Source organism: Ailuropoda melanoleuca, chromosome X (genome assembly GCF_002007445.2).
Source record: "Ailuropoda melanoleuca isolate Jingjing chromosome X, ASM200744v2, whole genome shotgun sequence".
Classification (NCBI taxonomy): domain Eukaryota; kingdom Metazoa; phylum Chordata; class Mammalia; order Carnivora; family Ursidae; genus Ailuropoda; species Ailuropoda melanoleuca.
Window position 1 is genome coordinate 8127688 of NC_048238.1, and position 22902 is coordinate 8150589.

At 39.1% G+C, this 22902-nt stretch overlaps 1 protein-coding gene across 1 annotated transcript in view; it reads right to left on the reverse strand.

Annotated features, from left to right (window-relative positions):
* MID1 (midline 1) overlaps positions 1-22902 on the reverse strand; it is a 553563-nt gene that overhangs the window by 354211 nt on the left and 176450 nt on the right. Inside the window, exon 5 of the mRNA XM_034649888.1 lies at positions 21537-21597. The gene's annotated coding sequence lies outside the window, so the exon portion shown is untranslated. The remainder of the gene's footprint in view (positions 1-21536; positions 21598-22902) is intronic.

A 22902-nucleotide genomic window follows, 5' to 3' on the forward strand; every position in this document is an offset into this window, starting at 1 on the left:
TATCTGCTTTTGGTATCAGGGTAATGCTGGTCTCACAGAACGAATTTGAAAGTTTTTCTTCCATTTCTATTTTTTGGAATAGTTTGAGAAGAATAGATATTAACTCTTCTTTAAATGTTTGGTAGAATTTGCCTGTGAAGTCATCTGGCCCTAGACTTTTGATTTTTTTGGGAGTTTTTTGATTACTGATTCAATTCCTTAGCTGGTTATCAGTCTGTTCAAGTTTTCTATTTCTTCCTGTTTCAGCTTTGGTAGTTTATATGTTTCTAGGAATTTATCCATTTCTACCAGGTTGTCCAACTGGTTGGCATATAGTTTTTCATAATATTCTCTTATAATTGTTTGTATTTCTGTGGTGTTGGTTATTTCTCCTCTCTCATTCATGATTTTATTTATTTGGGTCCCTTCTCTTTTCTTTTTGATAATTCTGGCTAGAAGTTTATCAATTTCATTAATTTTTTCAAAGAACCAGCTCTTGGCTTCATTGATCTGTTCTATTGTGTTTTTTTGTTTGTTTGTTTCTATATCACTTATTTCTGCTATAATCTTTTAAAATTATGTTCAATTAGCCAACATATAGCACATCATTAGTTTTTGATGTAGTGTTCAATGATTCATTAGTTGCATATAACACCCACTGCTCATCACCACATGTTCCCTCTATAATCTTTATTATTTCCTTCCTTCTGCTGGATTTAGGCTTTGTTTGTTGTTCTTTTTCTCACTCCTTTAGGTGTAAGGTTAGGTTGTTTATTTGAGATTTTTCTTGCTTCTTGAGGTGGGACCGTATTGTTATATGCTTTCCTATTAGAACTACTTTTGCTGCATCCCAAAGGTTTTGGACTGTTGTGTTTTCAATTTTATTTGTTTCCATGTATTTTTTTTTTACTACTTCTTTGATTTCCTGGTTGACCCATTCCTTGTTTAGTAGTATGCTGTTTAACCTCCATGTATTTGTGTTCTTTCCAAATTTTTTGTTGTGATTGACTTCTAGTTTCATAGTGTTGTGGTCAGAAAAGGTGCATGATATGATTTCAATCTTTTTGTATTTGTTGAGGCCTGCTTTGTGACTTTATATGTGATGTATTCTGGAGAATGTTCCATGTGCACTTGAAAAGAACACATATTCTGCTGTTTCTGGATGGAATGCTCTGAATATATTTGTTAAGTCCATCTGTTTCCGTATATCATTCAAAGCCATTGTTTTCTTGTTGATTTTCTGCTTAGATAATCTACCCATTGATGTAAGTGGGGGTTATTATTAGTTCCTTTATGTTTGTCATTAATTGTTTTATATATTTGGGTGCTCCCATGTTTAGTGCATAAATATTTACAACTGTTATATCTTCTTGTTGGATTATCCCTTTTTATGATTATAGAATGCCCTTCTTTGTCTCCTTTTATAGTCTTTGTTTTAATTAAAGAGTTTAGTTTGTCTGATATAAGTATTGCTACTCCAATTTTCTTTTGACATCTGTTTGTGTAATAAATGTTTCAACACCCTCTCATTTTCAATCTGCAGGTGTCTTCAGATCTCCAATGAGTCTCTTGTAGGCAACATATAGATGGGTCTTGTTTTTTACATCCTATGTCTTTTGACTGGAGCATTTAGTCTGTTTACATTCAAAGTAATTATTGATAGATACGTATTTATTGCCTTTTTTTTTTTTTACTTGTTTTGTTGTTGTTTCTGGAGATTTTCTCTGATCTTTTCTAGTCTTTGTCATTTTTGGTCTCTCCTTTGCACTCAAAGAGTTCTCTTTAAATTTCTTGCAGGGCTGGTTTAGCAGTCATGAACTCTTCTATAGTTTTTGTTTGTCTGGGAAACTATCTCTCCTTCTACTCTGAATGATAACCTTGCTGGATAGAGTATTCTTGGCTGCAGATTTTTCCCATTCAGCACTTTGAATATATCATGACACTCCCGTCTGCTTTGCCAAGTTTCTGTTGAGAAATCTTCAGCTAGCTTTATGGCTTTTCCCTTGTAAGTTAAGGACTTCTTTTGACTTGCTGCTTTTAAGTTTTCTCTTTATTGTTATATTTTGCAAATTCAATTACTATGTGTTTTGATGTTGGCCTGCTTTTGTTGATTTTGATGGGAGTTCTCTGTGCCTTTTGGATCTAGTTGTCTGTTTCATTCTCTAGATTAGGGAAATTTTCTGCTATTATTTCTTGAAATACATTTTCTGACCCCTTTTCTCTCTCTCCTTCTGGGACTCCTACAAAACAAATGTTACCGCATTTGATGGAGTCACTGAGTTCCCTAAGTCTATTCTCCTGTTACATAATTTTTTGTCTCCTTTGTTCAGCTTCAGTATTTTCCAGTATTTTGTCTTCTAGGTCACAATATCACTCCTCTGCTTCTTCCAACCTGCTCTTCATTGCATCAAGCCTGTTTCCAATCTCGTTTATTGCATTCTTCATCTCTGATTCTTTTTTTTAACTCATTTATCTCTGTGTTAAGGGTCTCACTGATGTCTTCTATTCTTCTCTCTATACCAGTGAGTATCCTTATAATTGTTGCTTTCTCCATTAGGCAGTTACTGATATCTGTTTCACTGAGATCTCTGGCCATGGCCTCACTTTGCTCTTTCATTTGGGATAAATTCCTCCATCTTGGCATTTTGTCTAAGTCTCTGCCTTCCTCTCGGTGTTAGAAAAGCCAGTTATGACTCCTGCTTCTGAAAGTAATGGCCTTATGAAGAAGAGGTCATGTAGTGCCCAGGGCCTGGAACATCAGGGAGTGTCTCTGGTGTGTGCTGTGTGTGCTCTGGTGTGTGCTGTGTGTGCTCTGCTTTTGTGTTTTGGCTGCCTACCTTTCAGGTTAGTCATCTGCAGAGATAGAGACAGAGATAGAGACATCATTTCCAGTTTCCAAACGAGCCTGCAAGTGTGCTAATCTGCCCACAGCAGACAGAGAGAGCCTCTTGAAAGGGTACAGGATGAACTTATTCCCTAGTTTGTCTGGAACAGATCTAGTTTTTGCTGATGTCTTGGGCCAGCGAGAGAGGGCCTGAATGTGGCAAATTTTAACTAGGTGTGTTCTGGTCTGCTTGTAAAATGCTAGTGAAATGCTTGTAAAATGAGACCTGACACCAACTCCACCAGAACTGAGGCCCTATAAGACTCTGGGTTGGAGACATGGTGTGGGCAGTGGTTTGTGCTGGTCTTCTGGGGAACGGGCCCAACATTCTTGGACTTGAGGCAATCTTGACTGAGAAGGGCAGTCCTGCCAGAGCAGGGGATATGGCTTTGTGTAAGCAAGTTAGGCAGCCAGTGTCGGTGTTGTGCTGCTTCCCACAGGTGGCTCTGTGTATATGCTGAGGGGCGGGGGCAGGAAATGGTGCCAGGCAGCTCCTTTGTTTCCAGAGAGGCATCTCTGGGAATCCTGCCTCTCAGGGAGGTGCTCTGAGAAGAGCAAATAATCTCCCCCTGTGTGCCCCAGGCACTCTTCAGATCACTGTTTCCACACTGTCTGCCCCTGGGTTGTCTGTCTGCCTTCTCTCCAGGAGCAGTGCAGTGCCCTCCAGGCTTTATCACAGCCAAGCCTGTTGAACTTTAAAATTTCAGGCTTTAAGCCCTGATGGTTGCAAGAACTCATGAAATTCAGCCCCTCATTTTCCAAGCCAATAGCTTTGGGGAAATGTCCTCCTTGTGCATTCCCCTGTGTGCTCCTCTTTCTCTCTCTTGCCCTTCTCTGCCACCATGCCTCCCTCTCCACCGCAGGACTCAAGATCCGTTTCTACCCTAAACCATATCTTTGCATTTTCTACTTTCTTTGATATGGCCCCTTCTCACTTTTTAGTTGCGGAGTTTGTTCTGTCAGTCTTTAGGTCAATTTCTGGAGTATTTAGGGTGATTTGATAGTTATCCAGTTGTGTTTGTAGGACAAGATAAGCCTAGGGTCCTCCTATTCTGCCACCATCCTCTCCTCTCTCCAAGGCCTAAATTTGCTCCAAGACCCAAATTTACCTTAGGTCCTGGAGGATGAGTCCAAGGTGGAGAGATCACCTGGGCTGTCAATCCATCAGATCCCAGCTCACTATTCTTCCTGCCTGCCTTTGCTTTCATTCTGGTGGTAGAGACTTCTGTTCATGCATATCTGGGTCTCCTCTCCCTTAGAGCTATGGGAGGATATACACTTAACAAACCTTCTTGCCATTTGATAGTCATGTAACTAGTAATGGCCAATAGGCTGTTGGCAGAAGTAACTTGTGCCATTTCCCAGCTAGGGAATTTCATTGCCACTGTGAGACCCTGCAGCACTTTTTCCATTGCTGTCATGACTGGTGATGTTCTACATGTTGGTATCTCTATTAGCCTGGGTTCCAGAGGTAGAATGACATAGAAAAGTACCTCTTACATACATCTGCTATTTGTCAAGTGTGATAAAAAAAAAAACAAACCTCATTGTGTTACATGACTAGGATTTTTGGGGTTGTTTGTTAATGCAGCATAATCTCTGCTATCCCATCTAGCATCTTACTTCATTTCACGATTTTAAGCTTGACCCCCCTATAGTCCTCTGGCTTGGCCATCTGCACCGCTTTAACCACATATGTCACATTCATCAGCATCCTCATACTTATTTGAGACAATAAAGGGAGGCAAGGGGCTCATAATTCCTTTCTTTCCCTCTGAGCCTCCCACTAACATATGAAGCTATGACAGGAACCATGACAAACCATAGTCTGTTCTATATTTAACTCACATTCTCTCTCTCTTTCTCTCTGAGACATTTGACATGGAACTCAACTATCAAAAAATTAACTGATGAGAATATACACAATACTCAGAGTTCCAATGTCTCTTTATAACTTCAGCAAACCACCATCATCTTAGGTTTCCTTCTGCTGCTCTGTAAAGTAAGGACAAGAATGACATTTCCCAAGGTGGTTATGAGAATGAGTGTGTGTGGGTGTGTGGGGGAGTGTTAGGGGAAATGTGGTATATTTTGCATAAAGTGAGCTATAATTGAAAAAGGCACTCCATTCCAAGGGAGCAGTCAGGAGAACTATAGACCTCCAGAGCATGCTGGAATCTGTTTTCTATTTTCCCACGTTTATTACATGCTAAACTCTTTGGGTCCCCATTCCCCATTGAGATATTTGGCCCCAGCAAAACATGGGATTGCTACATGTTTCTACTGATTTAAGAATAGTAGCCAATCCAATAATAAGAAGATTATTCTTGTATCAGCCTGAGGGGTAATACAAATTGCGTTTCTGCAAATTCTAAATCTTTTAATTTTTAGCTTTTCCTTATTTTGTTTATAAAATAACTGGTCACTTTTCATTAAAACGTTAATATATATACACAATGTTAAGATAATAATTCAGTCTTATAAAAGGATATGCAGGGAAAACCACATTTCATTTTCATCCTGCATCCAGGTTGCAGTCCTCCCCAGAAGGAACTCTTACTAATATGTATTCTATGCATACACAAATATAATACTTGATATATACAATTACAAAATCTGATCCTGCCCCATACTTATCAACATAACTGGGAGCAGAGTGCACACTGCTCTTAACGTTCTCTAGGCCATGGTTTCTCTTCAGTCCTCATAGACTTACCCATTTTTTTCTAATAGCTAAATAATATCTCATCATACTTTAGGACTCGACTTAATGGTGTACTTGGCCAAACTGGAGAGGTGGAGGAGGATTTTAGCTCAAAATCCTAAAATGCAGAATATCTGTTCGGATAGTGCAGGCTATGCCGCATTAACAGACAATCCCCAGATGATGGACATTTATGTTGTTTTCTAAGGCTACTGCAATATCATGAAGATCTTATTTTACCTTTGCATACATGTGCAAGGATATCCAAAGGATACAGTCCTAGCAATAGAGCTGCAGACATAAAGGGTATGTACATTTCTTTTTAATAAACTTTATTTATATACAATCAAAAGGATGAAATTTATACACAAATTTAAAGTGTGAAGTTTGTGTACCTGTATCACCACTAACACAATTAAGAAACAGAACCTTTCTGTTTTAATAAGCTTTACTATTATTGAGGAAAGGTGATGCCAAGATCAGGAAGAGAGGACTTCCATGGAAAGTGTGGCTTATTACACTCACAGTTCCCAAGACAGGGAATATATGTCATGCCACGGGGGAGCCACCAGGGGAATCATCAAGAGTGAAGTAGCAAAGTCAGTGAGCGAGAGAGAGGAACTGTGTGTCCAAGTCTTTAGTGTGGTTCTTGCAGGAAGCACAAGGGAGAAGGAATGACCTTTATTGGTTATTACAGAGGACGGTGTAGACTCTGGATTTGTTGGTTTGTATTTGAGAGGGCTCAAATCAGGCTCTAGGGAACAAGGTATGTCTGGAATCTGCATACGGGACAGTTGTTAAAGTATCAAGTTTACTGAATTTAGAAGTATGGCTAAGACCATTTCCATTACCGAAACTGTTCCCTCAAAACTCTTTGCAGAAAATCCCATCCCAACCTCTGGTTCCAGGTGACCACTTATCTGTTTCCTATCACCATAGTTTGTTTTGTCGGTTCTAGAACTTCATATAAATGGGATCAAACAATGTGCATACCTTTGTGCCTGATTTCTGTTGCTCAGATAATGTTTCTGAAATTCATTCATGTTGTTTTGTGTATCAATGGTTCTTTCTTTTTTTTATTGTTGAGCAGTATTCCATTGTATGGATATATTTCAATTTGTTTATTCATTCATCTTTGTGTTATTTCTAGTTTGGGGTTATATGAATATTTTTTCTTCGAATATTCTTTCAAATGTCTTTCGTGGAGTTTCAACGTGTTTGTTCAACTTTATAAGAGGCTGCCAAATGGTTCCGCAAAGTAGTTGTGCCATTTTCTACTCATGGCATTGTAGGAGAGTTCTGGTTGCTTCCCATCCTTGCCAATACTTTATATGGTCAGGTGGCATGTACATTTTGATAGATATTGTTCATCAAATGTGTAGCAGACACTGCAAGTTGCCTGAACCAACAACAACTGCTCCCACCTTCCTTCTCTCTTACTTCCCATCAGTAGGCTAAGACTTTCCCAGTTTCCCTTATAGTCATGAGTGTTCAACATATCACAGTTCCAGTCAGTAGGGTGTAAATCAAAGTCTGCTGGGACTTATCTAGGTAATCTTTTATTTACTTAATGAGGGGCCAGATGTGCCAGCACTGATCCCACCCTTCCTCCTCTCTCCTTGTTACTTGATTACAGGCATGGTTCCTGGTGCTACAGTAGGCATCTTGCCACCCCACAACCCAGAGCCCCCAAACCAGCAGCCACCTACCTCCAAACTTCAAATTATGTGAGAAAAGTAAACATGGATTTATTTAAGCCATCTTAAATTCTCTTACTTGCGAAATATCAGACTAACATGTCTCACACTCTTTATCATTCAAGTGATATCAAAGGGGATTGCCAGTTGACATGTTTAATTTGAGAATCCTTGTTTTCCTACATTTCTCCTAACACATGGCATGATTTTAATCTTTAATATTTTGTTGTTTTAATATATATTTACTTAAACATGGCTGAAGTGGGAACTTCATTTGCTTACAAGCTATTCATTGTCTTTTTCTGTGACTTGCCCATATATGTCTTTTGGATATTCATTTCTAAAAGCTCTTTATATCTTAATAAAATCAGCTCTTTACCTGCTGTATTTGTCGTGTGCTTCTCAATGTTGTGTATGGTAGGTTTTTTGTAGGTCAGAAATTTTTAGTTTTTATATAATGTGTTTTGAAGTGAAGATGTTCTACATTCAAATGCTATTTTGTGGGGTGTCTGGGTGGCTCAGTTGGTTAAGTGGCTGCCTTTGGCTCAGATCGTGATCCCAGGGTCCTGGGATCGAGCCCCGTATCAGGCTCTCTGCTCAGTGGGGAGTCTGATTCTCCCTCTCCCTCTGCCCCTCTCCCCTGTTCATGCTCTCTCATGAGCACTCTCTCTCTCAAATAAATAAAATCTTTAAAAAAAAAACCCCAAAACAAAAACAAAAAAACAAACCCCATGCTCTTTTGCTCCTTACTAGTTCTATGATCCAGGGGCTATTCCACACTCAATTATCTATCTTTAATATATTTTGTATATGTCTAAGCTGTGCTGGGATTTGAACCCAGGTCTACCTGACTCTGAAATTCATGATCTTTTTACTATGTATCAAAGCACTTTAAATCCTACAGATTACAGGCTGTCTCAGACCATTGGCATGCACAACGTTTAGGTCATCATTCTAAGGGAAATCACACCTGAAGTCACAGAGGATTCCTTAATTATGAGTACCTCCAATCTTTGTGAAAATACAGCCCTATGTCTTCATCTGTAGGTTATGAACAGATATGTGGGTCATCTTTCTAAGAGAAATCATACCTAAAGCACTGAAAAAAAAACTGGCTTTCTTTGGTTTAGGAAAAGATTGTACTCATACCTCCAATCTTTTCTAAAAATGTGGCCCTTCTATGATTTCATATGTAGGATATGTATAGATATGTTGTAGGTCCAAGTTGGTCTCCCAAGATCAAATCATATCTCTTTTTTGATGAGCTCTACTAAAATAACTTATTTTAGCTCATGAAATCTTCCAATGCCATCATCAATTGAGCCCCAAAATGTTATCAACAATTTAAATTATTATTAACATAAAAATTTAAGAACCATGGACAATCAGCTTAGCGTGCGCTTGTCTTTCCCTCTATGGCTCTATAAGGGTGGGCATTTCATTTTTTTAAAACCTACATGAAATTAGAATTTTACAGTGCATGCCAAACAAAATCAGCCTTTTCCTCAATCTCATTTCCATCTCAGACTGTGATTTTGCTTTGGCTTCCTTTTTAATAAAGTTGGCATTTTTACCTCTTCTGCAGCTGGAAATTCCCAATTGGCTTTGTCAAATTGTGAACTGAAATAGTAATTCAGTTGGACTGAATTTGCTTTGAGGAATAAGCCACCACTTTTTACTTTTTTCTCCCTTATGATTTATTGATTTGCGAGATGTGCCATGAAATATATACAGATATATGTATATATCTATCTATGCATACATGTGTGTGTATACATACACACCCACACAAACTAAAGTTAAAAAAGAAAAAGAGTTTCATGCATGTTTCAATTTACTATTAATCTGATATCTTCATTTAGGGCAGCTCCAAGGAGTTGGAAGCTGAATACAGGCAAATTCGAGAAGACAAAAAATAATATATATGTAGATTGTTAAAAATGCAATTTTTTTTTTTAAAGATTTTATTTATTTATTTGACAGAGATAGAGACAGCCAGTGAGAGAGGGAACACAAGCAGGGGGAGTGGGAGAGGAAGAAGCAGGCTCACAGCAGAGGAGCCTGATGTGGGGCTCCGATCCCATAACGCCGGGATCACGCCCTGAGCCGAAGGCAGACGCTTAACCGCTGTGCCACCCAGGCGCCCCTAAAAATGCAATTGTTTCTATCTCTTTATTGCTTTTGGAAAATAAGCAGTATTTTTTAATGTGTTCAGTATTTAATTTTATGAAGAGTGTATTCTCACAAATCAATAACTACAGGTAAATCCACTAGATATCCTATACCATCATAACTCTTAAATGTTTGAAATAATGTGACAGTAATCAAAGACGTCTATAGGGGTCCTGCTTTTTCACCACCTTGGAAAGTAAACAGGAATGTAATTTGCCAGCTAAGAATGGCCACCCTGCTGATAGAACTTTTTTCTTTTGTTTGATGTTAACAGCAGGGTAGGGTGACCAACTGTCCCATTTACCCAGAACTGGGGAGGTTCCCAAGACGTGGGACTTTCAGTGCCCAGAAAACTCCTGGGAAATCATGACGAGTTGGTTAGCCTAGAGCAGGGAAACCTGTCAAGGGTGTTGCAAATTGCACCCATCTGGGTTTGATATTAGAACACATGACCGTCCTTCATGTGCCCAGAACTGAGATCATCCCTGGAAATGCTTGTGGTATCTAAATGGAAGAAAAAAATTCTGAAACCACTACAAAACCTTAAATGTTTTAAAAGTTTAAAATGAGTGCTGTTTATAGTTTAATATCTCCAGAGTAATCAGGATATTGATATAAACACAATATATTCTAAAACAAATTCAGTTAAAGAAAACCAACCCTCCCTAAGATATATGTCAAGTCTAAGATGCACATGAACTTAGTGATTTGCTATAAGGGGAAGAGGGACATTTACAGTATGGGTGAAAGTGGGATATTATGTCCAGAAAGGAATTTAGAAAGTAGCTGCTTTTATCATTATGAACACTGACTTCTCCAAGATAATGGGAGGCCCATTTTATGTGAAAAAGTCACCAGTGGTGGATATGCTGGTGGCAACTTTCAAAAAAGCTATACCTGAATCTGCTACCATTGTCCACATTCAGCTATGCCCAGGATCAGGGAGCACAGCTAAATGCATCTGGTGTGAAGCAAAGACCTCTGAAAAGGAGATACAGTTGGCCAGTGAACATGAGGCTTAGGGTATAGAACCCCTGGTGCAGTCAAAAATCTGTATATAACTTTTGATTCCCCAAAACATTAACTACTAATAGACTACTGTTGACCAGAAGCTTTACCAATAACAACCAGTCAATTAACACATACTTCATATGTTCTATGTATTACATATTGTATTCTTACAATAAAGTAAGCTAGAGAAAAGAAAGAAAAATTATTCAGAAAATCATAAGGAAAATACTTACAATATTATTTACAATATTTACAATATTATTCTGTATTTCTTGAAAGCAAATCTGCATATAGGTGGATCCATGCAGTTCAAACCGTGTTGTTCAATGGTCAACTGTACTTACACTCATAGATTACATATTAAAAACTTTAAAAACAACTAGACACCTCTCTTATCTCTCCTTCACAATTGGCCATTCCATAGGAAGTGTTTGGGTTAAGAACTTTCCCATCTACTTTTGGCATCACTGAACAATGTGCACAGCTGAGCAATGAGAGGGAAGCTGGCTCAACTTCTCCCCTTCTACTCTATAAGAACAATTAGGGTGTAACCCAGATGTCAGCCTGCTGTGCTTTCCCTCTTGATGCTCATGAAATCAGTTGGTATCTCCATCCCAGCTGCTGTAGAGACCCTCCAAGGATGCCTAGGGGTTGGTGGCACTTGGACTTCTATTTCTTTCTGACTCCAATTCCTGTTTCTGATGAATTAGTTTGGTGTTTGGACCACTTCACCCTTCCGAGCTTATCCTTTTCAGTGGCCATGGGGATGCACCACTCAGATGGCTCTTGAAGTGAATTTCCAGCTAGGAATATGGCTAGCAGGCAGTGGCCAGCTGCTGTATTTACAGATCAGCCATGGCATTTATGCCTTGCTATACTGCCTCAACGTTACTCCCAGCCAAGGACTGAGCATGGAACGGGACTAGATCCAGGCCCCTGTCTGATTCTCTAATGGGCAAACTTTGCTCAGAGGCTCCCCATCAGCCAGGCCACGATGGTTCTAGAGCTGCACTGCAGTCTAGGAGGCGTCTGTCCCAATCTTCCTTCCTTCTTTCCCCTCACAGGTATTAGAGTTGATAAGGGATTAAGGGCTCTGCCTGCCTACTCCTGCTCTCTGTCCCCCTTATCTGTCATTAGCGTTTTCTCCATCTGTGTATCTGCTTCTCAGAGATCCTGAATTGACATAGTTCTTATGGCTTTATGCCAGATGCCACTCAAGGTACCAATGACACAGGTTCCATTTTTTTTGTTGGAGATTGAAGGTGAAGAACGACATTTATCTTGCAGTGTACAAATGATGTAAAACTGAATTTTTAGCATCCTTCTCCTTAAAATCTTCTGTTCACACTCCCATCTTAGAATTTCCCATACACTCTTCTTCCACAGGCTCCAACCTCTTGCCACATCTCTCATATTCCCAGTCTTGCCTCATTTCTTGGATCTCTACTCTGCATCCAATATTTCCTACACCCCCTCGATCTTTGTTAACATCTCCCTTTACAGACCATGTCATTGGGATATCACTGCTACAGCTTAAGTGGTTTATTATCTCTCTTCCTGAAAGGAACTGTCGGGCCAGGGTAAAAATGACATTTTTTTCAAAACCCCCACTATGCAAATATTCTCATATTTACGGATAAAAAAAAGAGATCTCTATAACTCTACCCAACCAGAAGGAGTATTTCTTTACACCTATTTAGTCACGAGGAAAAACGGGAGGGAAAAAAGAGCTGAATTAGGTCAAACTAATGATATTGTGGTAATGATTTTATACATTTGGGATTTGCTATAGAACATTCTTATCTGCCACAAAACCACCTGTAAGCATCTACTGATAGTCACCAATTCTAATGGTGCAAAATGTGGAAGAGATTTGCTAGCTGTTTACCAAGCCCACCTTCTTCTTTTGTTGGGTAGTTCTGTATGACTACAGGACTCAATTGTGGCCAGTGAAATGTGGGCAGGAGTGATGTGTACACCACACACCACCAGGCCTGGCTCATAAAATTAATTCCCACTTTATGGATCCTTTGTGTAATCCTACATGATGGAAGGATCCTGGGTCGGTGAAGTGAGGCATGGAGAAGAGCACCGTATGCATCAAGAATTTTGTCAATTTCTTAATGGGTGGCTAGTTTTCTCATGATTAAGTTTTAAGAGTTGCTTATACATTCTGGATACAAGTCCTTTATCAGATATATGATTTGCAGATATTTTATTGTAGTCTGTGTGTGTCTTTTGATTCCTTAACTGTGACTTTCAACAAATTGATTTTTAACTTGATGAAGTCTGTATTATCCCCCCAAAACAAAAAATCCAGCCTAGAAATGGGCAGAAGATATGAACAAACATTTCTCCAAAGAAGACATATAAATGGCTGACACATGAAAAAATGTTCAACATCACTCGGTATCAGGGAAATACAAATCAAAACCACAATGAGATACCACCTGAGTTAACAACTCAGGAAATAACAGATGTTAGCAAGGATGTAGAGAGAGGGGAACCCTCTTATACTGTTAGTGGGAATGCAAACTGGTACAGCCACTGTGGGAAACAGTATGGAGGGTCTTTAAAAAGTTAAAAATAGAGCTACCCTATGGCCCAGCAATTGCACTACTAGGTATTTATTCAAAGGATATAAATATAGTGATTTGAAGGGGCATATGCACCCCAATGTTTATAGCAGCAATGTCCACAAAAGCCAAAATACAGAAAGAGCTCAGATGTCCATTGACAAATGAATGGATAAAGAAGATGTGGCATACACACACACACACACACACACACACACACACACACACACACACGGACTATTACTCAGCCATCAAAAGGAATGAAATCTTGCCATTTGCAACGACGTGGCTGGAACTAGAGAGTATTATGCTAAGCGAAATAAGCCAGTCAGAGAAAGACAAATACCATATGATTTCACTCATATGTGGAATTTAAGAAACAAAACAGACGAACAGAGGGGAAGGGAAGGAAAAAGAAAATAAGATGAAAATTGAGAGGGAGGCAAACCATAAGAGATACTGAACTCTAGGAAACAAGCTGGGCGTTACTGGAGGGGAAGTGGGTGGGGGGAAGCACTAGGTGTTACATGCAATTGATGAGTCGCTAAATTCTACCTCTGAAAGTAATTAAAAAAAAAGAGTCTGTATTATCAATGTGTTCTTTTATAGATCCTATTTTGGTGTTGTATCTAAGCAGTTTTTGCCTAATCCAAGATGAAGTTTCTCTTGTGTTTTCTTACAGAAGTTTTATATTTTTAAGCTTTACATTTTGATCACAGATTGTATATGTTGTATATGTGGTGTGAGATATAGATCAAAGTATCATTTTTCTTTTTTTTTTGAATGTGTATGGACATCCAATTGTTCCATCACTATTTTTTGAGAAGACTATGATTTGTCTGTTTTTTGAACCTATGTCAAAATTCAGTTGTTCATATATATGTAGGCCTATTGCTGGATTCCCTATTCTATTCCATTTATATATTTGTCTATCTTTTTTTAAAGGTTTATTTATTTATTTGAGAGAGAGAGAGAGAACGAGCAGGGGGAGAGGTGGAGGGAGAGGGAAGAGAGAGAATCCCCAGACAGACTCCCCACTGAGTATGGAGCCCAACATGGGGCTCGATTTCAGGACCTTGAGATCATGACCTGAGCAGAAATCAAAAGTCGGTCGCTTAACCTACTGAGCCACCCAGGTGCCCCTATTTGTCTATACGTTTAATACCCCACTGGCTTGATTATAGCAGCTTAATAATAACTTTGAAATTAGGTAGTGTTAGCCTACCTTTGTTCTACTTTTTATTTTTATTTATTTATTTTTTTAATTTTTTTTATTATATTATGTTAGTCACCATACAGTACATCCCTGGTGTCTGATGCAAAGTTCGATGATTCATTAGTTGCGTATAACACCCAGTGCACCATGTAATATGTGCCCTCCTTACTACCCATCACCAGTCTATCCCATTCCCCCACCCCCCGCCTCTCTGAAGCCCTACTTTTTAAATATTGTTTGGATTATTCTAGGTTCTTTGCATTTCCATATGAATTTTAGAATCAGTTTGTCATCTATAAAAAAGGCTGCTGAGATTTTGATTAAGATTGCATTGAATCTATTAGCCAACTTGGGGGGAAATGACATGTTAACAATATTGATTGAGTCTTCTGACACTTGAATAAGGCATATTTGACTATTTATGCAGGTAATTATTTAATTTCTCTCAGGAATGTTCTATAGTTTTAACTGCATGTTTCTTTTGGCTATTTCATCCAATTTATCCCTAAGCATTTTATTCTTTTATGCTAATGTAAATGATATTTTAATTTCAATTTTCTATTGTTCCATGCCAGTATACAGAAGTATGATTATTTTTGTATATTGATCTTGTGTCTTGCAACTTTGCTAAGCTCATTTATTAGCTCCAGCGGCTTTTTAATATGTGGATCCATCAGATTTTCTACGTGGGCTATGATGTCATCTCTGAATATAGATGGATTTGCTTTTTACTTTCCAATCTTTATTTCTTTTTCCTTAACTAACTTCTCTGGCTAGACTCTCCAGTGCAATGTTAAATAGAGGTGATGAAATAGACATCTTGCTTCTGATTTTAGGGAGAAAGCTCTTGGTCTTTCACCAGAAGTATGATGTTAGCTGTGGGTTCTTCATAGATGCCCTTTATCAGGTTGAGGAAGTTCTCTCCTATTCCTATTTGCTGAGAGGCTTTGTCAGGAATGGATGTTGGATTTTGACAAATGCTTTTTCTGTGTATATTATCATACAGCTTTTTCTTTCTTTTTCTAGTTTGCTAATATAGTGAATTACATTGGTTGATATTCATATTTTATGCCAACCTGCATTCCTGGGATTAACCCCACATGATCATGATGCGTTATGCTTCTTAATATATTGTTGGATTTGATTCGCTAAAATTTTACTTAGAATTCATTTGAGAAGCACTGGTCCAGCACACATTAAATATTGAAAAAGATGTTAGTGACCCCCTCCCACAAATGTACATACCTCTTCTATAATTGTTGTTTTTCTGGAGTGTGATGAACAGAACTACACAAAATATGCCCAGTAGTGCATTTAAGCACCTGAGCAAATTTAATTAACCTGTTAAGAGTTGTCATAGGAATTTAGTTTAAATTACATTTAAACTTAAGTTGAACTTCTATTTCTTAGCTACATGAAAATAATGAGTACATGTCCCTTCTTGTTTGTAACAAAGGGTTTCTGGAGCTGAGGGTTTACCTGCAATCTCAAATTTCTTTCTGGCTTTCTATTTTCAGCTTCTATACAAGCAGCAGAAAATACCACTTTTCAAAACCATGGCTAATGGGGTGCCTTTACATCCACACAGGACAGTAGGGTCAAGCTTCCAGTAGTGAGAACTGGGGAACCCATCCAAATACATTATGTTCTGTTAAACCTCACTACTTGAGATCCATTCACCCTTAAGCACATAATACGTCCAATTCACATTCTACGTAAACAAGGCTATTAGGCAAATTGACACAATTCCAATGACTGTAATCTTCTACCCCATTCTTACATGTCAAGCAAAACTGGGGACAATCTGATGCAAGAGCAGACAATTGGTCTTTAGATTGAGTCCTTTGTGTCATCACCTTCCAACATATCCTGGGTTAGCATCATGGGCTACTTAACACAGCCATTCAAACTGACCAAGCCAAAAGGAAAAACAATCCTTTCTGTTATCAACCACAGACTCTTTATAGAACAGCTAGACAGACACCTGGGCAGCAGCTGAGTATTAAGAGGCCCAGGAGAAGGGAGACAGCAAAAGAATCAGCAAATGCTTGTGGGTATAGGAGGAGCTGTACCGTAATATGTAATGTAATATAATCTAAAAATCTTTGTATAGAAAACAATCTTTAAGCTTAGCACATTCATGTCTAAGAACCTTGAGTGTTTACAGTTACATCTGATAGTCGGCTGAAACACTCAGGGTGTGGTAGAATTTAATCTCAGTGGCCTCAAGTACACGTAAGGCAGGCTTGGTTGGTGTTCCAGTTTGTCTTCTGACCATCGTCTGAATGGTCCCATTTGGGGTTCAAAAGAGACTACAATTTAATCTAATAATTTATAATCAGCTTTAGGCATGGTTGAATGGAAATACATTTCTGAAATGAATCAGGGCCCTCCTGTTTGCCTAATTCTCTTTTTCTTTCTCTCGGTCTCTATTTGCTATTAGTATATCCTAGGCAAAGACAGGATGGTAAATCACTAGAAGTTTTGCCAAGTGCTCTGAACTACTTTTCGTTAGCAAACATTTCTAAATTTATGTTGGTTTTGGCATTAAGTGAAAGTGAAGCATTTTTTTCTCTATTTCTTATGACCAACATAATTTAAATGCATATTCTTTCATTCAGCTTTTTTGGAATGCCTTCTGGGTGCCCAATGCAGTTTCTGTTTTTAAAATAGTAAACCCTTTGTTTGCAAAGATAATCTCTTGTATTTATTTTTTAGACACCAGTATATCTAAGATGGTGCCAGGCATATTATAAAACTTTCATAAATACTTGTGTACTTAGAGCAACACTTTTTGTTGTTTGGACATTTGGTCCAATGGTTTCCTTAACTCCTTGTTTTCCATGATTTTTATCATAGGCAAATCCTTCTTTCACTCTAGCAAGAAGTAGGTTTTCTTTTAAATAAACAAATTAATACATAAATAAATATAATTTTTTTTAAAAAAAGATTTTTATTTATTTATTTGAAACAGAGAGAGAGAGAGAATGCAAGAGCAGGAAGAGGGAGAAGCAGACTCCCCGCTGAGCAGGGAGCCCCAACGCAGGGCTCGATCCCCAGACTCTGGGATCAGGACTTGAGCCGAAGGCAGATGCTTTAACTGAACGAACCACCCAGGCGTCCCAATAAATATAAATTTTTAATAAATTTGTATATTTGATATTTGTACATTGCTGTATTTATTCATATATTGATGCATTTATTTCCTTCTGAAAACATATTTGGTCATAATCATGAAAGAAGAGCATTGCCAGAGACCATACTCTGTGTGTCAAACATTTCTTTGGCAAGACTTTCTGATCTATGCTCTCCCCAGAAGGAGGAAGCACAGAGTGGCAGAAATGCTGAGCTGACACTTCTAATGATGAACTCGCTTGTACTTGAAAGGCAGCTTGAACTGCGAAAACACGTATCTTCAACCAGAAGAGTGGAGGCTACAAGAAGCTAAGTGAAATAAGTCAAGCAGAGAAAGACAATTATCATATGATTTCTCCCATCTATGGAACACAAGATCTAGGAAGATCGGTAGGGGAAGAAAGGGATAAAGAAAAGGGGGTAATCAGAAGGGGGAATGAAGCATGAGAGACTATGGACTATGAGAAACAATAAAGACTTCAGAGAGGCGGGGGGTGGAGGAATGGGATAGACTGGTGATGGGTAGTAAGGAGGGCACGTATTGCATGGTGCACTGGGTGTTATACGCAAGTAATGAAGCATCGAACTTTACATCAGAAACTGGGGATGTACTGTATGGTGACTAACATAATATAATAAAAAAACATTAAAAAAAAAAAAGAAGAAGCAGTAGAGAATAGGCTGCAGCCCATCTTCCGCAAATGAGGTTTGAAGAAAGGACTTCAGAAGTAATCTGGACAACTTGCCCTGTGCCTCAGTCCAGTGTTTAAACACACCTGGTGTGTGAGGTGTGAATGTCTGGAACATCGAAGGGCTCGCACTTGAATTTCATTGCCAAGAAAGCACCCTGAAGCCACACGCAAATATCGTGTTTAGGTGTCGGCATTATCTGTGCCTCTGTTCCTCACCATTCCATAGTTAATGAAGGGCAAACAGAAGTAATAGTTCTGCCCATAATCACCTAAGCACTGCCCCTTCCTTTGCATTATTTATTATCATTCCAAGCGACGTGATGCCACCAATCTTACGGCTCTCTATAACCTGACCAGCCCCTCGGGAAATACTGCGAGGGCTAAAGGCTGCCCAAACTAGGCTCATCTTAATAACCTACTACTGGGAAGTCATTCATTGTAGATATCAACCAAGATGAACTAGACAGCAGAGACTGAAGCACAAAAAGGCACGCTTGGTGGACACTCAAAGTGGAAAGGAACGAGAAGCATCTGCTGGAATCGTTGGAGGGAAACACCAAATACGCAAGAATGACACGCACCAGGCAGAACAATTCAAGCTGCAAAGGAAGAATGTCAGGGATTCTCAGAAGAAGCAGAGCTGGAGTCACCGAACAAGAGGAAAGAGAAAAGAATGCTAAGAGTATTGAGAGAAAACATGACTCAGTGATGATCTTGGACTCAAATCCCTTAGCAAGTCCACATCTCAACATCCTCCTTTGTACTCCCTCCCGGGGAGTCATACTGCAACATTCTGATGTCTAAGCATCTAGGAATTGAAGTATATGCCCGTATATATTTTTTTAAGATTTTTTATTTATTTGACAGAGATAGAGACAGCCAGTGAGAGAGGGAACACAAGCAGGGGGAGTGGGAGAGGAAGAAGCAGGCTCATAGCGGAGGAGCCTGATGTGGGGCTCGATCCCAGAACGCTGGGATCACGCCCTGAGCCGAAGGCAGACGCTTAACCGCTGTGCCACCCAGGAGCCCCTATGCCCGTATATTTTTAACGACATCGGTGCTTTATTCAAACTCTAAATTTAACATAGCATCCTTTAAAGTCACACCCCTTGTGTTTTACTTCACTCATTTGTTCGTGAAAAAAAAGTTCCTTTGGAAACCAACTACCAAGCATAAAAGAAAATGAATGTGGTGAAAGTTGCCAGTAGACCTCTGTGTACGTGTTGATAGGTGGTGAAAGGGATTGTCTGATTTGTTAACACCTCATTTTTGGATCAGCCCCTCCATAAATACTCTTCTCACACCCCAGAAAGAACAAGAGCAGAATATATTTAAACTGGGCTCACTGGATGAGTCCAAAGCCTTGTCACGAGGTCTGAAGCCTTGAAACCGTGAGTTCTCAGTATAGGAGTAAAGTGACACTTCCATTTACTCCAACCCTGCAGTCTGTTATTTAAAGAAACCACATTCTTATCTCTTCTTGGTTTTACGTGTTTGTTTTGTTTTATTTCAATTTACTGAATTTCCTTAACATCTGGCAAATGTCTGTATGGTAGAGGGGAGAGGGAAGGCAACGGAACAGGAAGAAGGAAATAAACTTGGGATGGGTAGGAGGGAGTTCCAGAAATATTTTCCATGCAAGTTTCCATACCGAGGCAATGGTAATGAGAATTTGCTGCATGCCAGGCATTGGGTGAGGCATACAAGGCACCATGCTAGATGGACATCAAAGAGAGAGCAAAGAAACACAACAGCTTGGCAGACACACTGACTTAAAAACCCATTTGCACAGGCTTGAGAGAGCCTGTTGTCTCCTGGGGAGGCTTTGGCATGGCCAGAAGAAAACATCAAAGACACTCCAGACTTCAAATCCCTTCCAAGGGTGTGATCAGCAGGACAGGAAGTGGGCAAGTCGTCCTAGAAGGAATTTGGAAGCGAAGGGGCTTATTTAAGGACACCCCAGTCCCGCACAGGAGCACTCACCATGTGTACGGTCGACACACGTGATATGGTGAACAGCTTGGCACCCAGTCAGTAGCAAGCCTTGCCCTAGCCCCCCACCAAGAAACTGCAGGGAATAAGGCAACAGAAGAAAAGATAATTCAATAAGAGTGTTTTGTCATCTTCGCGGTCGACTTCATATTTTGAAAGGATCCCATGGTACAAGAAAGCCTGCGTTCTAAAACAACAGAATCGTAAATAAATATTCAGAGATAGAAGCCCACAGGGATGGGAGAAGAGCAAACTTAACCAAGAGAAAACGAACAAGTGGGATTTGCCTGAAATCATATCTAGTACACTAGACTAAAACTCCCGGTAACCCAGCAGGGTTGCTTCATGCTTATAGTATCTCAGTAGGACCGAGGAACCAAAAGTTGCCAATAAACACAAGGCAAGGCCTTTAATTCCATGTCGCTGGGAAATAATGACAGACTATGAAATCCGCCCATGTACAGAGTCCAAACGAGACTGAAATTTCACATGTAGCCTGTCACTGCAGTCGGAGGGTAAAAATGAACTTGGCCACACTTTTTTTCCAAAACACAGAGTTCCTACAAAAGCAAGGGGTAGGAGCTTCCTTGAAGAGGTAGGAACGTTCGTTCAAGCAAACGTATGAGATACACACATGTATATTGATTGCATGTATCGTGTGTATGTTGACAAAGCCAAATAACACATGCTGCATACACACATACATATTTATATATTTTAAAATGGATTAAAATAGAAATACAAGTTTTAAAAATATATTTTAGGTTGAACAAAGCTGAGATTTTAGAGTAAGGCCTCAGAAAATCGGGAATTTTTAGATGAGTCCCCAAGCCCAGTAATCTTTCCATCTGTATGCCTGGTAAGCCAGGATCCATGGGTGCAGTCTAGCGGCCTTGTAGCATAATGGTCACGCGTGGAGTTTCTGGAGTGAAACCTTCAGGCCTGACATGCCATCTTCACTACTAATTATCAGTAGGACTCAGAAAACTTCTAATCCAGAAAGCATGGGCATAATATCAGTATTTACCTTACATGGCTACTGTAGGGACTAAGCAAGATGATAGATGTAAAGGGTTAGATTAGACTCCACCGCATGTTAGGCACTCAATAAACATTCACTATTAATATCACAAATCTATTATAAGCTCTGCTTATATACCTTGGTAGCGTCCATGGCAACCAAATGAGCAAAGAGTACCCAGTAGTATTTAATGCGTGCCTCTTGTTCAACTCAGAAATTAGAGTTCTGTAACTTGTTTGATTCCCTAAACCCCACAATATAAACAGACATATAAAACAGAAAATTTCTTTTCTTTGTCCTATGTGGTCATTTCCATCAGCTACTAAACAAATGCATTTTTTTCAGTTTACCTAATTTTCTATTTAATTTCATCTTCTTAGAAGAGAGTAAATGCCTATTCCTTGTCATCAGTATTAAACCCCACAAATAATTCTAGATGTCAGTACCATATTAGTACCTTAAAACAATGTTCCTCAAGATTTCTCCAAGGAGCAGATCCTCCAGCGTGAATAGGTACTCTATTAAAAAAAAAGAATTCTATATTAATTTGAAAAATGTGGATTAAACAATGGTAACTAGGCATGCAGGATTTATCAGAGCTTTAAATATGCTAATATGTGCTATGGATCTCCAGGAGATGAATATAAAATGCCATGTTTCCCAAATCACTTGTCCACACAGCTCATTTTTCACGGAATTACCTCTTTCACAGTACTATGACCCTCAGATAGAACTAACACACTATGACAGGCACTTTGGGATACCCTATCTTAGAGGAATGACTTGAAATCTTAGGACTTTATCCTGAAAAGTGGGGTCACGATCTCATGAGAACACAATCACTTTTGTACACAGATGGGCTGCATATAAAGCAATGGTGGCTATAAAACATCAGTGCCCTGAGCCCTAGGGTTGATCCTGAAGATTTTGCTGGTTGGGAAGGTGTCTCCTCTCTCATACCGCTCCCTATATAGGCTCCTCCCACCTCTATAAGCTCACAAAAGCTAAATTCTTCCAAAGATGAATGTAGTACTATTTTCAGTCAAGACCAACACTTGTTTTAGAAATGTGTTATGCTGAACATGTCATCAGCGAACACAATGAAAGATAACAAAATCTACATTTGTATCATACTTTCTATAGTTATTTAAACCTGCCTTCCACTTTAGTCTCTTGATCAGCATTTCCCAAACTTTAGGATCATAATAATCATCCAAGGAATTTGGGATAAATAGTGATTCTTGGGTTCTACCAGCCCATGTATTTTGAAATGTTTTCCTGGTAAGACTTATGACCAAGCATCTTTAGGAAATTCAAACCTAGCTGCACATTATAAACTTTATTTTTTTTTAAATCCCAGAATCCTAAACAAAACCTATTGAATCAGAATCTCCAATGGTTGGCCGGGTATTTGTATTTTTTTTTTAAACATCTGAAATGTTTGGAGAGCCAGTTCTCTGCAGAGAACCAAGTTCTTGCCTTAAATTATTTCAGTAGGTTGATAATGCTAAGTGAAATAAGTCAAGCAGAGAAAGACAATTATCATATGATTTCTCTCATCTATGGAACATAAGATAGGGGAAGAAAGCGATAAAGAAAGGGGGGGTAATCAGAAGGGGGAATGAAGCATGAGAGCCTATGGACTCTGAGAAACAAACTGAGGGCTTCGGAGGGGAGGGGGGTGGGGGAATGGGATAGACTGGTGATGGGTAGTAAAGAGGGCACGTATTGGATGGTGCACTGTGTGTTATACGCAACTAAAGAATCATCAAACTTTACATCAGAAACCAGGGATGTACTGTATGGTGACTAACATAATAAAA